The sequence below is a fragment of the Gavialis gangeticus genome, unplaced genomic scaffold, assembly GCF_001723915.1.
Source record: "Gavialis gangeticus isolate Ggan-Ray unplaced genomic scaffold, GavGan_comp1, whole genome shotgun sequence".
Classification (NCBI taxonomy): domain Eukaryota; kingdom Metazoa; phylum Chordata; order Crocodylia; family Gavialidae; genus Gavialis; species Gavialis gangeticus.
The window spans coordinates 37,896,882-37,909,257 of NW_017729024.1; positions in this window are offsets into that span (position 1 = coordinate 37,896,882).

Below are 12,376 nucleotides of genomic sequence, written 5' to 3' on the forward strand. Positions count from 1 at the left end.
AAAAAAAAAAAAAAAAAAAAAAAAAAAAAAAAAAAAAAAGAATATCCTTTTCATAAGGAGTGCTGGTTCTTATTTTTCTGTTACCAATGATATCAAAGAGGAAATCTTCCCAGAGACTTTTGTCCTTGCAGTCTCTCTTTCTGACATGACTTTGCTCCTCAGAGATGTTAGATGATGAAAGATAAAATTCTCTTTTCTGCAGCTCTTATAACCTCTGTCATCCTGTCATCTCTTTATTGATAATAAGTAAATTGTAACCATGAACTTAAGGAAACATTGTTTAATCACAGAAAGCTATGTTTAGCATTAAAAAAGCATCTTGGAGTGATTGAGTCACAACATTTTGTGGTGCAGGGTGACTGATGTATCTTTCTTCTATCAAATAACTTTAAGAAAAATAAAAAAGGATATTCTTGAAAGATTGGTAGTACTTCCCGACAGTGTGTCCAACACTTCCTAAAGCCTGCTGGCTGAACCAGAGAAATCCATTGTGTTCTACCTCGATCCATAACTGGTCAAAGTGCTGGCTGCAGTGGTGGTCACTTAAAAAAAAAAAAAAAGAGAGAGAGAGAGAGAGAACCTAGTAAGACACAAATTTCTGCTACTTGAAAGTAAGTCTACTGACTGACCAATACCTGTGTAACACCTCCCCCCCCCCCCCACACACACTGGGTTGTTATTGTGTTTTTTGGTTGGTTGGTTTTTGATATGAGCAAGATGGCCCTGTTGTTCTGGCCATGTGCTGAGCACATGACAAGCTGGGACCTGTAGCTGGGGAAAATATGTAAAACCCTCTGGTTTCATTGGCTACAGGATGCTTCAGGCAGACTGAAAATGTGTTCCTCCTGGATTGGACATGGCTTCAGTGATATCACACCAGGTATATAAGAACAATTCACTACGGTTCTGGACTTTTATTCATCTGCCTGCTGAGAGCTGCACAGCTACATTGGGAGCCAAAAAACCTGTTCCCCATTGCAGGGGGGGGTGTCTCCCCCTCACCCCTCCACCTTTGCTACAGAGGCAAGCAAACACTACATGAAGGGAAAGCCTCAGGTAGAGGGGCATTGAGAGTCTGTTTTGGAGTTTAAGACTCCTGTTTCCTCTTTTTATTTTTTTTCATTCTTTATCTTTTTCTTTTCAAGTGGATTAATGCCATGGAGGTATTAATTCCTGAAGCAAACTGCCCAGGAATAGGTCCTGACAGTTGTTAACTACAGAGGTCTGGCTCCCTCTGATTTGTAATTCTGATTTCTTGACGTAAGGTATAGCTAAGACCCAGATGCTATAGGCCTGGGCCCTCCCCCCCCAACCTCTTGCTGTTTCTACAGCTATGGTGAACCCCAGCTATATGTTCAGGCCTCAGTGCAGTGAAGCTTTGATCCCTGATTTGATTCAGCAGAGATTTGCCCCAATTCAGTGGCTGAATCTCTGAATCTGAATCGAATCAGAAGATCCTTCAATCTCTCTGAATTGAAGCGGAACCCTCCAAATCGATTTGGAAAGATTCAGAGATTCAGACATAGACACAGCTTTAAATGTTTTTTCTATATACCTCTAGGTAGCAGGGGCTTGTGGGTGCTGTGATGCTGAAGCACATGGAGCATCCCACAGAAGCACAGGGGAGTCCCCAGTGTGTTCAGCAGTAGACCCAGAAGTGGAAACAGAAGCACTACTAGTCCATTTCCGGGTCCACGAGGAAAGTGCCAGGGTCCCCCCAGGCTCCCTCCTGGCTCGGTGACTGGTGCCTCCTAGGTTGGGGGGGGGCACCTGGGGTCCCCTTGCAGCTGATCACTGAGGCACTGGGGGTGGGGGGGAGCAGTGCACTCCCTGGCAGACTCAGAAGTGGACCAGAAGTACTTTTGGTCCACTTCTGTGTTTGCCACCAAGCATATGAAGGGTCCCCCTGCACTCCTATGGGATGCTCCATTTGCCCCAACATTGCAGCATTCACAAGCTGCACCTGCTACCTCAGGGTATGTAGAAAAAACTTTTAAAGCTGTGTCTGTCTGAATTGCTAATTCTCCAAATCAGCATCAAATCTTCAGATTTTTGCATTTGGCCGAATCGAATCAGGGAAAGTGATCCGAATTGATGGATCAAATCACTGTCCCTGATTCGGGCTGAATCCAAATTGAATAGGGCCCGATTTGCACACCCCTACTGCCCAGTTCAGGCTCAGTGAGATAAGTTTGGCCCCTTCTTCGAAACTTCCTTTTTCAGTTCCTGCCCAGCAGAGCTGGGATTGGAACCAGGAATTTAGGGGAATGGCATGCTGTCTGGAACCACAGTTAACTCCTTAAGGTCACCACATGGTAGCGGGGATCACCCTACAGCATCACAGGGAGCAATGAGAGCCCCCTCACAAAGAAGGACCCATACTGTCTAGCATCTTCCTGTGGACCAGAAAACCCAAGGAGCAGACCAAAAGACTCTCCAGTGAAGCCCCCCTTTTCAGCCTGTTCCTGAAGGGCAGGTATAAGGGTGAAAACCCTGAGAGCTGCCTTTTGGGTGAGCCCCAAGTTCCAGATGGCCTGGGCATGGGTGAAGCCACCTCAAGAGGATGTAATCTATTAATTACGCCTAGTTGGTAGTGTTTTAAATTGTATTTAGTATTTTTCTTTGTTTTCTGCAATACATTTGCTCTCTGTTTACACTGCTTGCAAGGAGGAAGTTTTGTTTATGCAGGACACCCAAGTAATTTATTTAGTGTTTACCATGTGGTCTGGGTGGGGGCTCAAACTAAGGTAGAGTATATTTAGACCCTAAAATTGAACCTGGCCCTTGTTGCTGCTGGCCAGTGCCTGTAAACAATGCCTGTTACACCTGTAAACAAATAGGTAGCTATTTTTTTGTCATCCTTATTTCTTGAGACATTCCTGGATAAACGATTTCTAATCCTTCCCTACCTTACTTTCCTATACACCAATACCATGATTCCTAAATAAAGCTCTGAAGTAGTGTGACCACTGAGTGAACTAAGCAACTGATCATTAGGAGCAGCATATATTGCAGGCAGCTCCTAAGTGGTGGGCTAATTTTGAGTTTATGTAAGCTTACATCAGATATGGCACTTGTTGACCCTACAGTGAGGCACCAACATTTTTGTATTCTGTCATATATTAGGTTACAGATCAACAAAAGTGCATATCCACACGTATATCTGAAGAAGAGCCCAAAGTAGAAAAGGAGACTGTCTGTCTGATTAGTTGTACTGGTGTTCTTATATATTTCATATATGGCAAAAAAGGCCTCTCTGTTGGGGAGGACACATAGGTTCTGTTCCTATTCCAGAGTCAAGACCTTATATAAGGTTTCTGAGTGAAGCTCTATGGGTAGACTTACCCTATACCCAGCAGAAACTACAAGAGAAGTTTTGAAGGCCTCAGGAAAAAGGAACACCCTGTGAAATACCTGCAGCATGAGAACACAGGGAGAAGAATGAATCCCTTGTAAAGACATGACAGAAACATACCATTTAGCAGGAGTAAATTTGCTAAATCCTTTGCCTATATACCACTTTCATCTCCTGATGGTGGTAGAGTGGTGTTTTATGGATTTGTTTCTTGACTCTTCTGAATGACAGATACCTTGGACAGTAAAGTAAATCTTGCTGCTTTTGAAGACTGCATGGAGGCTCTTTGCTACTCTGTTGTCATTTTCTGTGGTGCTGCCCAAGAAGAAAGATCACCTACAAAGTAGGGTTGAATGAAAATTGGGATACCTCTCCTATGAATATTCATTGTGAACATCCAACTGATATACATTCAGATTTTTTTTGTGTGTGCGTGCTTGAGCTGGTATTGTTTAATGGAAGAGGTAGAAGCTCAGACAGACCCCGTAAGTAACTGACCACATCTCAATTTACTGCAGACAATATCTAGGAGTAGGATTAAATGATTTCTCAGTCAAATCTAAACCTGACTTGGAAGTTGCTTTTAGTTCAGCTCCAGAAATAACCACATTGGAACATTTGGCTAGTATAAGCATGCAAAGTAGAACGTCCTTTTATTTTAAACATTAAAAAATCTCTTTTATGTGCTTCAAAATGTGTCATATTTTCCTAATGCTTAAAAAAATATCTAGCAGTATTAATTAGAAGTATTGAACTACCATCAAAATATTTGTTAAGATTAAATGAAAATATCTTAAGTGGAATGATGGAAGTGAAACAGTTTAATGTAAATAGGTATAACTCCATTCATTTGAAGTGATCAGTGTTCACTCGCACTAGCTAAAATTCCACCAAATGTTACAAGAGTTGGATGTAGGAAAAAGACAAAACAAACAAACAAACCCCCCCCCCCCAAGAAGTTCTTTCCCTGAGCAATACTGCTGTGTGTAAACATGCCATAGCTGTCCCTAAAAACAGAGGCAATAAAAAAAAAAGTACACGTTTTTATATCTTCCTTTTTCGTGTCCATCTGGTATTCTCCTTCCAACTCAATGCCTATTTACAAATGACATAAAATGAAGAGAAACTTGAAAGGAGAGATGCATTAGATAGTAATTATTTCAGTGACGTTATATTCAGTTTACTCTACTACTTAACTTCTATGTTGCACTGGTGGCGTTAAAACTTTTATTTAAATTATCAGTGGAGATAGAGATGACAGATGGTGTTCCCACCTGTTCCCTGTTCCCTTAGTAATGTTAATGATATTACAGGACTTGTTAAACAGTTTATAGGAAAGAATCATTGTGATTGGCAATCCAACATGCGCAGGGCAAGAATAATTATGAAGACCTACAGTACAGGCATTCCAACAACAATTCCAATAGCAATAGATTTGTCCTCTCTAAAAATAGAATAGAATAATTTAAGATAAAAGGGAAATATACTCACTCCCTTTTTCCAGTATCCCATAAGCAAAACTGGAGCATGTAATGCGTTTTGTAAAAACAACTCAATATTTTGCAAAACCGAGATCTAGGAAAAAATGTACCTTCCTTTGTTTGTTTGTTTGTCTGTCTGTAATCCAGATTTTCTGCTTAAATGCATTTTACAATCTTCTGATTTCCAGTGTGGGCTAAAGAGCATTAATATTTTTAAGAGTACAGAGATGGCTAGCTGTGTTAATCTGAAGCCAGGCAAAAGGTATGGCAGGGTGGCACCTGAAGAGACTAACTGGTTTAGAGAGGCAAGAGCTTTCATAGGCGACAAGATACTTCATACTAACATCTGAAGCAGGTCATTGCCTAGAAGAGCTTATACATCTCTGAACCAGTTAGTCTTGAAGTTCCCTGTCCTATCTTCTGGCATTTTAAGAGTCAAAATCACCTTGCAAAGTGTTTTTGTCCGTGCTTTAACTTAAGCAAGATGCTGGCAGGGCAAGAGACTGACTGGTTCAGAGAGGCATGAACTTTTTTATGAGACAGATTTGTCAGAGGCTATACATTTCATAGCTGTCTCCTGCAAAAGCTTATGCTTCTCTGAACCAACTGGGTTCTCAGATCCCTGCTCTGCATTCTGCCTAACTTCAGACTAACACAGCTAACTACCTCTTTTTAAGCATGATGGAAAAATTATATCACTTGAAAAGATAAGTAGATGGGCTTAACTACAATACAGCTCAATCTGGCATAATTTTTTGTCTGTCCACAGATACTTGACAATAAGTGAAATTTCATCCCTGCTTTTTTATTTTGGGTAAAATAAATAACAGTTGCACCAGAATAGATGATGCATGTTCCCCAGCACTGTCCTTTCCCTCAACCCACTCTTGTAGTTAAACATTTGTCCATGCCCCTATTATAAATTGTTTCTGAAATTCTAAGAATCGGGTATTAGCCAATATACATTATCTTCATTTTCTGCTTATAGTCTTCCATTCCAAGAATAACAGAAACATAAACTTGACAAAACAGTACACCAGTTCTTCCTCTGAGGAGACCGAGGTAAATCATATCACTCAAGGGGTAGTGATATAGTTGATATAAGAAATTGCAATGTATATGGAATAAAATACCCATACCCCTGAAAAAAGTGACATTTTATCTTTTAAAATCTTTAACTGGGTGCTCTATAAATAATTTAGAAGTGTGCCATGAATGTAAAGTCTCCCCAGATAGACAAGCAACACCTGATTCTTTCCACTTTCATATTATAGGTAAAAAATAATAATTTTATGTAGTGATGACAATATTTCATCATCCAACAAGTTTCATCATTGCATACCTACATTTCTGTACCAAGGTTATTCATGAAAATATTTAATGTATTTCCCAAGACTGATTTTTCAGGAATATTAGCATCCTCTCTATGACTTGGTATTTCCCCTTTCAGTACTACCCATTTCAGTTTCATAGGAGCTAGGGTCAGGACGGACCTGAACAGATCATCTAGCCTGACCCCCTGCCACAGGCAGGAATGAATGCTGGGTTCACAAGACCCCAGACAGGTGATCATCCAACCTCCTCTTGGATTTGCCTGAGGTAGGGGTGAGGACCACTTCCCTGGGAAGTTGGTTCCCGATTCTGGCCACCCTAACTTTAAAATATTGCCTCCTGATCTCTAACCTAAACCTATTCTCCATCAGCTTATTACCATTGTTCCTCGTCACCCCAGGTGGTGCTGGGGAGAAAAGGGCTCTTCCTATTTGCTGATGATCTCCCCTGATGAGTTTGTAGGCAGCCACCAGGTCCCCCCTCAGCCTCCTCTTGATGAGGCTGAACAGGTTCAGGTCCCCCGGTCTCTCCTCTCTCTGTTCAAGTGTGTCCACCTCGCTCCACATCTTAATGTCATCAGCAAACTTGGACAGCGTGCTTTCCACCCCCTTATCCTAGTTGCTTATGAGGATGTTAAACAGTGTGGACCTGAGGACTGAGCCCTGGGGTACCCCACTGCTTGCATCTCACCAGGTTGAGTACAACCTGTCCACCACGACTCTTTGGCTGCACCCCATCAGCCAATTTTTGTGTAAGCATCAATGCCACAGTTGCTTTATTTATTAATGAGGATGGGGTGAGAGACTGTGTCAAAGGCCTTCTTAAAATCTAGAAAGACTACGTCCATGACGACACCATCATCCAAGGATTTAGTCACCTGGTCATAAAAGGCAACCAGGTTGGTCAGGCAGGACATCCCTTTGATGAACCCATGCTGATTGCTCCTGAGCACGATCTCCCCTGCTGGCCCCCCACAGATGTGCTCCTTGATGATTCTCTCCAAGATCTTCCCAAGCACCAAGGCAAGGTTACAGGCCTATAGTTACCTGGGTCCTCCCTCCTCCCTTTTTCAAAAATTGGGACCACATTAGCCAGTTTCCAATCCCCCAGCACCTGGCCAGATGACCACGAATGCTCATACAGCTGGGCCAAGGGCTCCGCGATGACCCCTGCCAGCTCCCTCAACACCCCTGGGTGGAGGGCATCTGGACCTGCAGATTTAAAAACGTCTAGCCCTTCCAGAAGATCCCTAACTACGTCTGCGCTAACTGAAGGCCTGACAGCACTATCCCTGAGATTGTCCCTACCTCTGGTAGGTGGGATGTCCCCGGTCCCTGTTCAAGAAAACAGGGGCAAAGAAACTGTTAAAAATATCAGCTTTCTTGTCTGGCGTAGCCACAAGATTACTGTTTGCATCTTGCAGGGGCCCTACATTGCCTGGTGCCCTCTTCTGGCTCCCAATATAATTGAAAAAGGACTTTTTGTTGTCCTTAATCCTGAGTTCCATCTCTGCCTTGGCCTTCATAATAGCCCTCCTACACTCACGGGCTAAGGAGGAGTATTCCTCCCTGGTGATAGCTCCTCCCTTCCACTGGTTGTATGTCCCCCTTTTAGTCCTCAGGCATTGCTGAATGCCCTTGCTGAGCACTCTTACCCGCCTCACTTCTCTCAGGGACTGTCATCCTTTGGGCCTGGAGAATTGCACCCTTAAAGTACGACCATCCCACTCGTATGGTTGAGGGCCTCTGTGGCCGGCCCTATGAGGAGAGGCTGAGGGACCTGAATCCCTTCAGTCTGCGCAAGAGGAGACTGAGGGGGGATCTTGTGGCTGCCTACAACCTTATCAGGGGCCACCAGCAGGGACTCGGGGAAAGTCTGTTCACCAGGGCCCCCCTTGGAGTCACCAGGAACAATGACCACAAGCTGAGGGAGGATAGGTTTAGGTTAGAAATTAGGAAGAACTACTTCACTGTAAGGGTGGCCAGAGCCTGGAATAGGCTTCCCAGAGAGGTGGTGCTCTCACCTTCCCTGGAAATCTTCAAGAGGAGACTGGATAGGCACCTGGCTGGGGTCTTATGACCCCTTCCACCCCCGGTACTCCTTCCTGCCCATGGCAGGGGGTCGGACTAGATGATCTGTCTAGGTCCCTTCCAACTCATTGATTCTATGGTTCTAATCTCATTGAAGTTGGCCTCTCTGAATTCAAGGGCATTAGCCTTGGTGTAAGCTCTTAACACCCTGTGTTGGATAGTGAAATCCAGCAGGTGATGATCGCTATTGCCCAGGTGGCCAAGGACCTGCAGTCCCCTCACCAGGTCATCCCCCATGGCCATGACCAGGGCCAGCAAGGTGTTACCCCTAGTGGGGCTGTGCACTTACTGGATAAGGTGAAGGTCCTGTAATACAGCCAGGAACCTACGCGAGCAGTCAGACCTGACTGTCTGCTCCTCCCAGCAAATGTCTGAGTAGTTTAGGTCACCCATGACAATAACATCCTTTGACCTAACTGTCTCCATAAGCTAACTGGAGAAGTCCTGGTCCAGCTCTTCCCCCTGGTTGGTGGTCTGTAGTAGACACCCACCATAAGGTCCCTTTCACCATACCCCCCTTGTAGCTTGACCCATAGTGTCTCTGCCCAACCCTCCTCTACCCCAAAGCTAATCCTTGATGATGTGAGGTGCTCTTTGACATGGAGTGCAACCTCCCCACCCCACCTTTCCTGTCTGTCTTGTCTCTTCTATATAGGGTGTATCCCCGAGTGCCTGCTGCCCAGTCATAGGTAGGGTCCCACCAGGTTTCTGTGAGCCCTACTAAATCTGGGTTCTTACTCACAGTCAGGAGGCACAGTACACCAGTTCCTCCTGCTTACTCCCCATACTATGAGCATTAGTGTAGAGGCACTTGAGGCCTCCTGAGGGTGCACGTGCCTCCCTCCCACTCCCAGGACAGTTGTGGCCCCCTACTCCCAGGACGTTGAGCTTCCCTGGGCTTCCCTTCCTCTTGTCACCCTGTGTGCTGTTGAAGCATCCTCTCCACTCAAAGCAGCCCCTTCCCCCAGCAAAGCTTTTTTAAAGCTCGCCGTACAAGATCAGCCAACCTAGAGGAAAAGATACGTCTGCCCTTAGGGGAGAGGTGAAGCCCATCCCACCCCAGAATGCTCTCCATACAAAAACATGGGTCATTGTCAAAAAAAACCTGAAGCCTGCCTCGTGGCACCAGGTTAACTATGTCAATGCAGGCCTTATGACGCCTACCCTGTCCACTTACCGGGGGAATGGAGGCAAATACCACCTGGGCCCCCGTCATCTTCAGTTGGTGTCCCAAAGCCCTGTGGTCCTCCATGATGTTATCCAGCTTGCCCTTGAATTCATCATTTGTACCCACATGGACTGCAACCAGTGGGTAGTAGTCAGAGGGCTTGATGATTTTAGGGATGGTCTCTGTGATGTTGTGAATCCTTGCTCCAGGCATGCAGCAGACCTGCCATGACCAGGGCTCAGAGTGAGAGATTGGACCATCGGTTCCCCTCAGGATGGAGTCCCCGATGACCAGAACTTTACGGCTCCTTCTTGGGGTGTGCTTCTGAGCCGGTGATATAGGTCGAGCTTCAGTTTCTCTAGGAACCTGTTCTTCTGCCTCCTCCCCCAGTGGGGCCAGGGCTGCATACCTGTTCCCAAGGGGAGTCTGGGGAGCAGGCATAGCAGTTGTATGAACTGCCCTGGCCTTGACAGGAACCTGCTGCCATCAATTAGTTGAGTGTTGTGTATGTGGGGTGTTTCCGGTAGATTCCTGTCCTTGCAGAGAATGTAAATGCATATCAATTTCATCTTCTGCTGCCTGGATACCCCACAGTATGCTTACCTTGGGCTGGAGCTCTGCCACCTGCTCCTCCAGAGCCTGAAGACGCTCACAAGATGGGCATGTGGGGGAGTCACCAGATCTCAGTCCCACCCCCAAGGATCCCACCCAGCCAGCCCCACAGCTCAGGGGGGCAGGTGGTCGCCAGGCCCCACAAGGGATCTGTCTGGGTGGAAGCCTCAGAGGAGCCCTGAAAGGGCGAAACCACTGAGGCAGGGCCCCTGGCAGTGCTACAAGTCCTCACCATGGCTTGCAGATGGTTCTTACCTTTCTCCTTGTTGGCAGAGCCTCCTTCCTCCTGAGGAAGACTCTCTTGCTGCCCTTCCTGCTTCCGCCTCTGCAAACACTGGTGCACCCTTACAGAGTGCGCCTGTTTGCACACCCTGTTCACGCATGACTCAGGAGCACAGCTCCCTGTCCAACTCAGCAAAGAGGGATCCAGGGGGCTTCCCCTCCAGATCCTCTGCAGCTGCGCTGGCTCCTGCCCACTTACTTTCAGGGGATCAACTGCTGCTGCCCCTGCTGTTGTGTCTCAGCCTCCGCCACCTTGGGTATGTTGCAGGGGGCACACGTGTGCTGAGAGCCCACGTGTGCCCAGTCAGCCTCCTCTCCCTCCTTCAGCACCCAACTGCTGGGTGCTGAGTCAAACTGGGGCTTCTTAAAGCCCGCAGTTTGAAATTTTCTGCACTGGCCGAGCCACCAATCAGGTGCTCCAGATTACCCAGAAGTGCCTGCTGGCTGCCTCTTCCCCCGCTCTCCCCTCCTGCTCCTTCCTATTTCTACTTTAGCCAGTTCCTTGCCACTGTATAGATCCTTTAGTAACCCCTATCTTTTTTACCTTTGCTATGAAGTTCCCACATAGCATCATATCAAATGCTCACTGAAATCCATGAATCCTATTGCATTTCATTTGTCTAAAAAGTCAGTTATTACATCATAGAGATTGGATTTGTATGCTATTATCTTGCTATTCCTTTTTTCCATTAATTTTTATTATTTAAACACATATTTTAAGACCTTGGGGCATGTGTAGATGAAATGGGGGCCCTAAATTGAAGCAGTGAGTTTTAAAAAACATTGCTTCAATTTAGGGCTGATTAAACCCCCATGTTGTGCACACATACCGCTGACTTACCTGCCTCTCTGGCGGAGAGGGAAGGGCGACCTGCCGGTGGGTGGAGCAGTCCCTGGGATGTGTGTGTGGGGGGGGGCTGGTGCTTTCCTCCTTGGCAGCAGTGGCTCCCGCTACCCCAGAAGGCATCCATCTGCAGGCACCCAGCTCAGGCAGTCCCAGGGGGCACCGCAGCTGCAGAAAGAAGCACTGGGCCCGTGTGCAGTTCAGGCAGGCAGGTTCCTGGTGGTGTGGGGGGAGATCAGGAACCTGCTTTTCTTGGGCAGAGCCTACTTTCCCAGGCTTCTGTCAGGCTGCCTGCAGGGCTTTGTACAGAGCTACACAGGGCCTGGTGTTTCGCTCCACGGCTGTAGGGGCAGCAAACTAAGTCATTTAAAGCACATTATGCTGCCAAATTTCCTACAGTGGCTGGAATTAATGTGCAATATGCCGCTGAGGTATGCAAACATCGACACCATTATAGTGGTGCAAAAAGCATTTAACCCACTTTAAAGTGTCATGCACACATGCCTCTCATTTCGCCTACACACGCAGTCTTGTATACTATTAGTGTTGGACTAAAAGTTCTGTATTTATCCAGATCACTTGCCACATGAAATAGATACTATTGCTATTCTCCACTTGCCACCCCCAACAATAAATTTATTACATGCACTTGCTTCTAGAAGAGTGATTTGTGTGTGTGCACGTGCGCAAATTCTTCTATTATTTTGTCCTCTAATGCCCCAAGTTCAGTACACTGAGGTGTTTGAGTTTTGCTTCCACTTTTGCTTTTAATTTTGTGGTAATTTCTTTTACTGTACCTTCATTATTATTATCCATATTTCCTTTCATTTTGGATTAACCTCATTATCTTTATGGAAAACTGAGGCAAACTACTTAGTTTTGGGGGTATGCCTTAATCTCAGTACCATTTTCTATATATATATTTCTGGTTTGTTTTTCTTTTTATGTAGCTAAAGACTTTTTCTTGCATTTTTTTTGTAAAATATTTTGCAAAGTCTAACTCAGTCTAACTTCTGGTAATGGTGATTTTTATCCTATAGTTCTTGACATCTAAGATAAAGTTTTCATGTGTATTGATCCTTTTCCATTGAAAAATAGAAGAAGAACTACAAGCAGTTTCCTACTTGAGATGGTTACTTCTGTCTTTATTTGGTATCTTATCCTACAAGTCTCTACTTCCCCCCTCTACCTCCCTTTCTCCTGTCTCCCCCC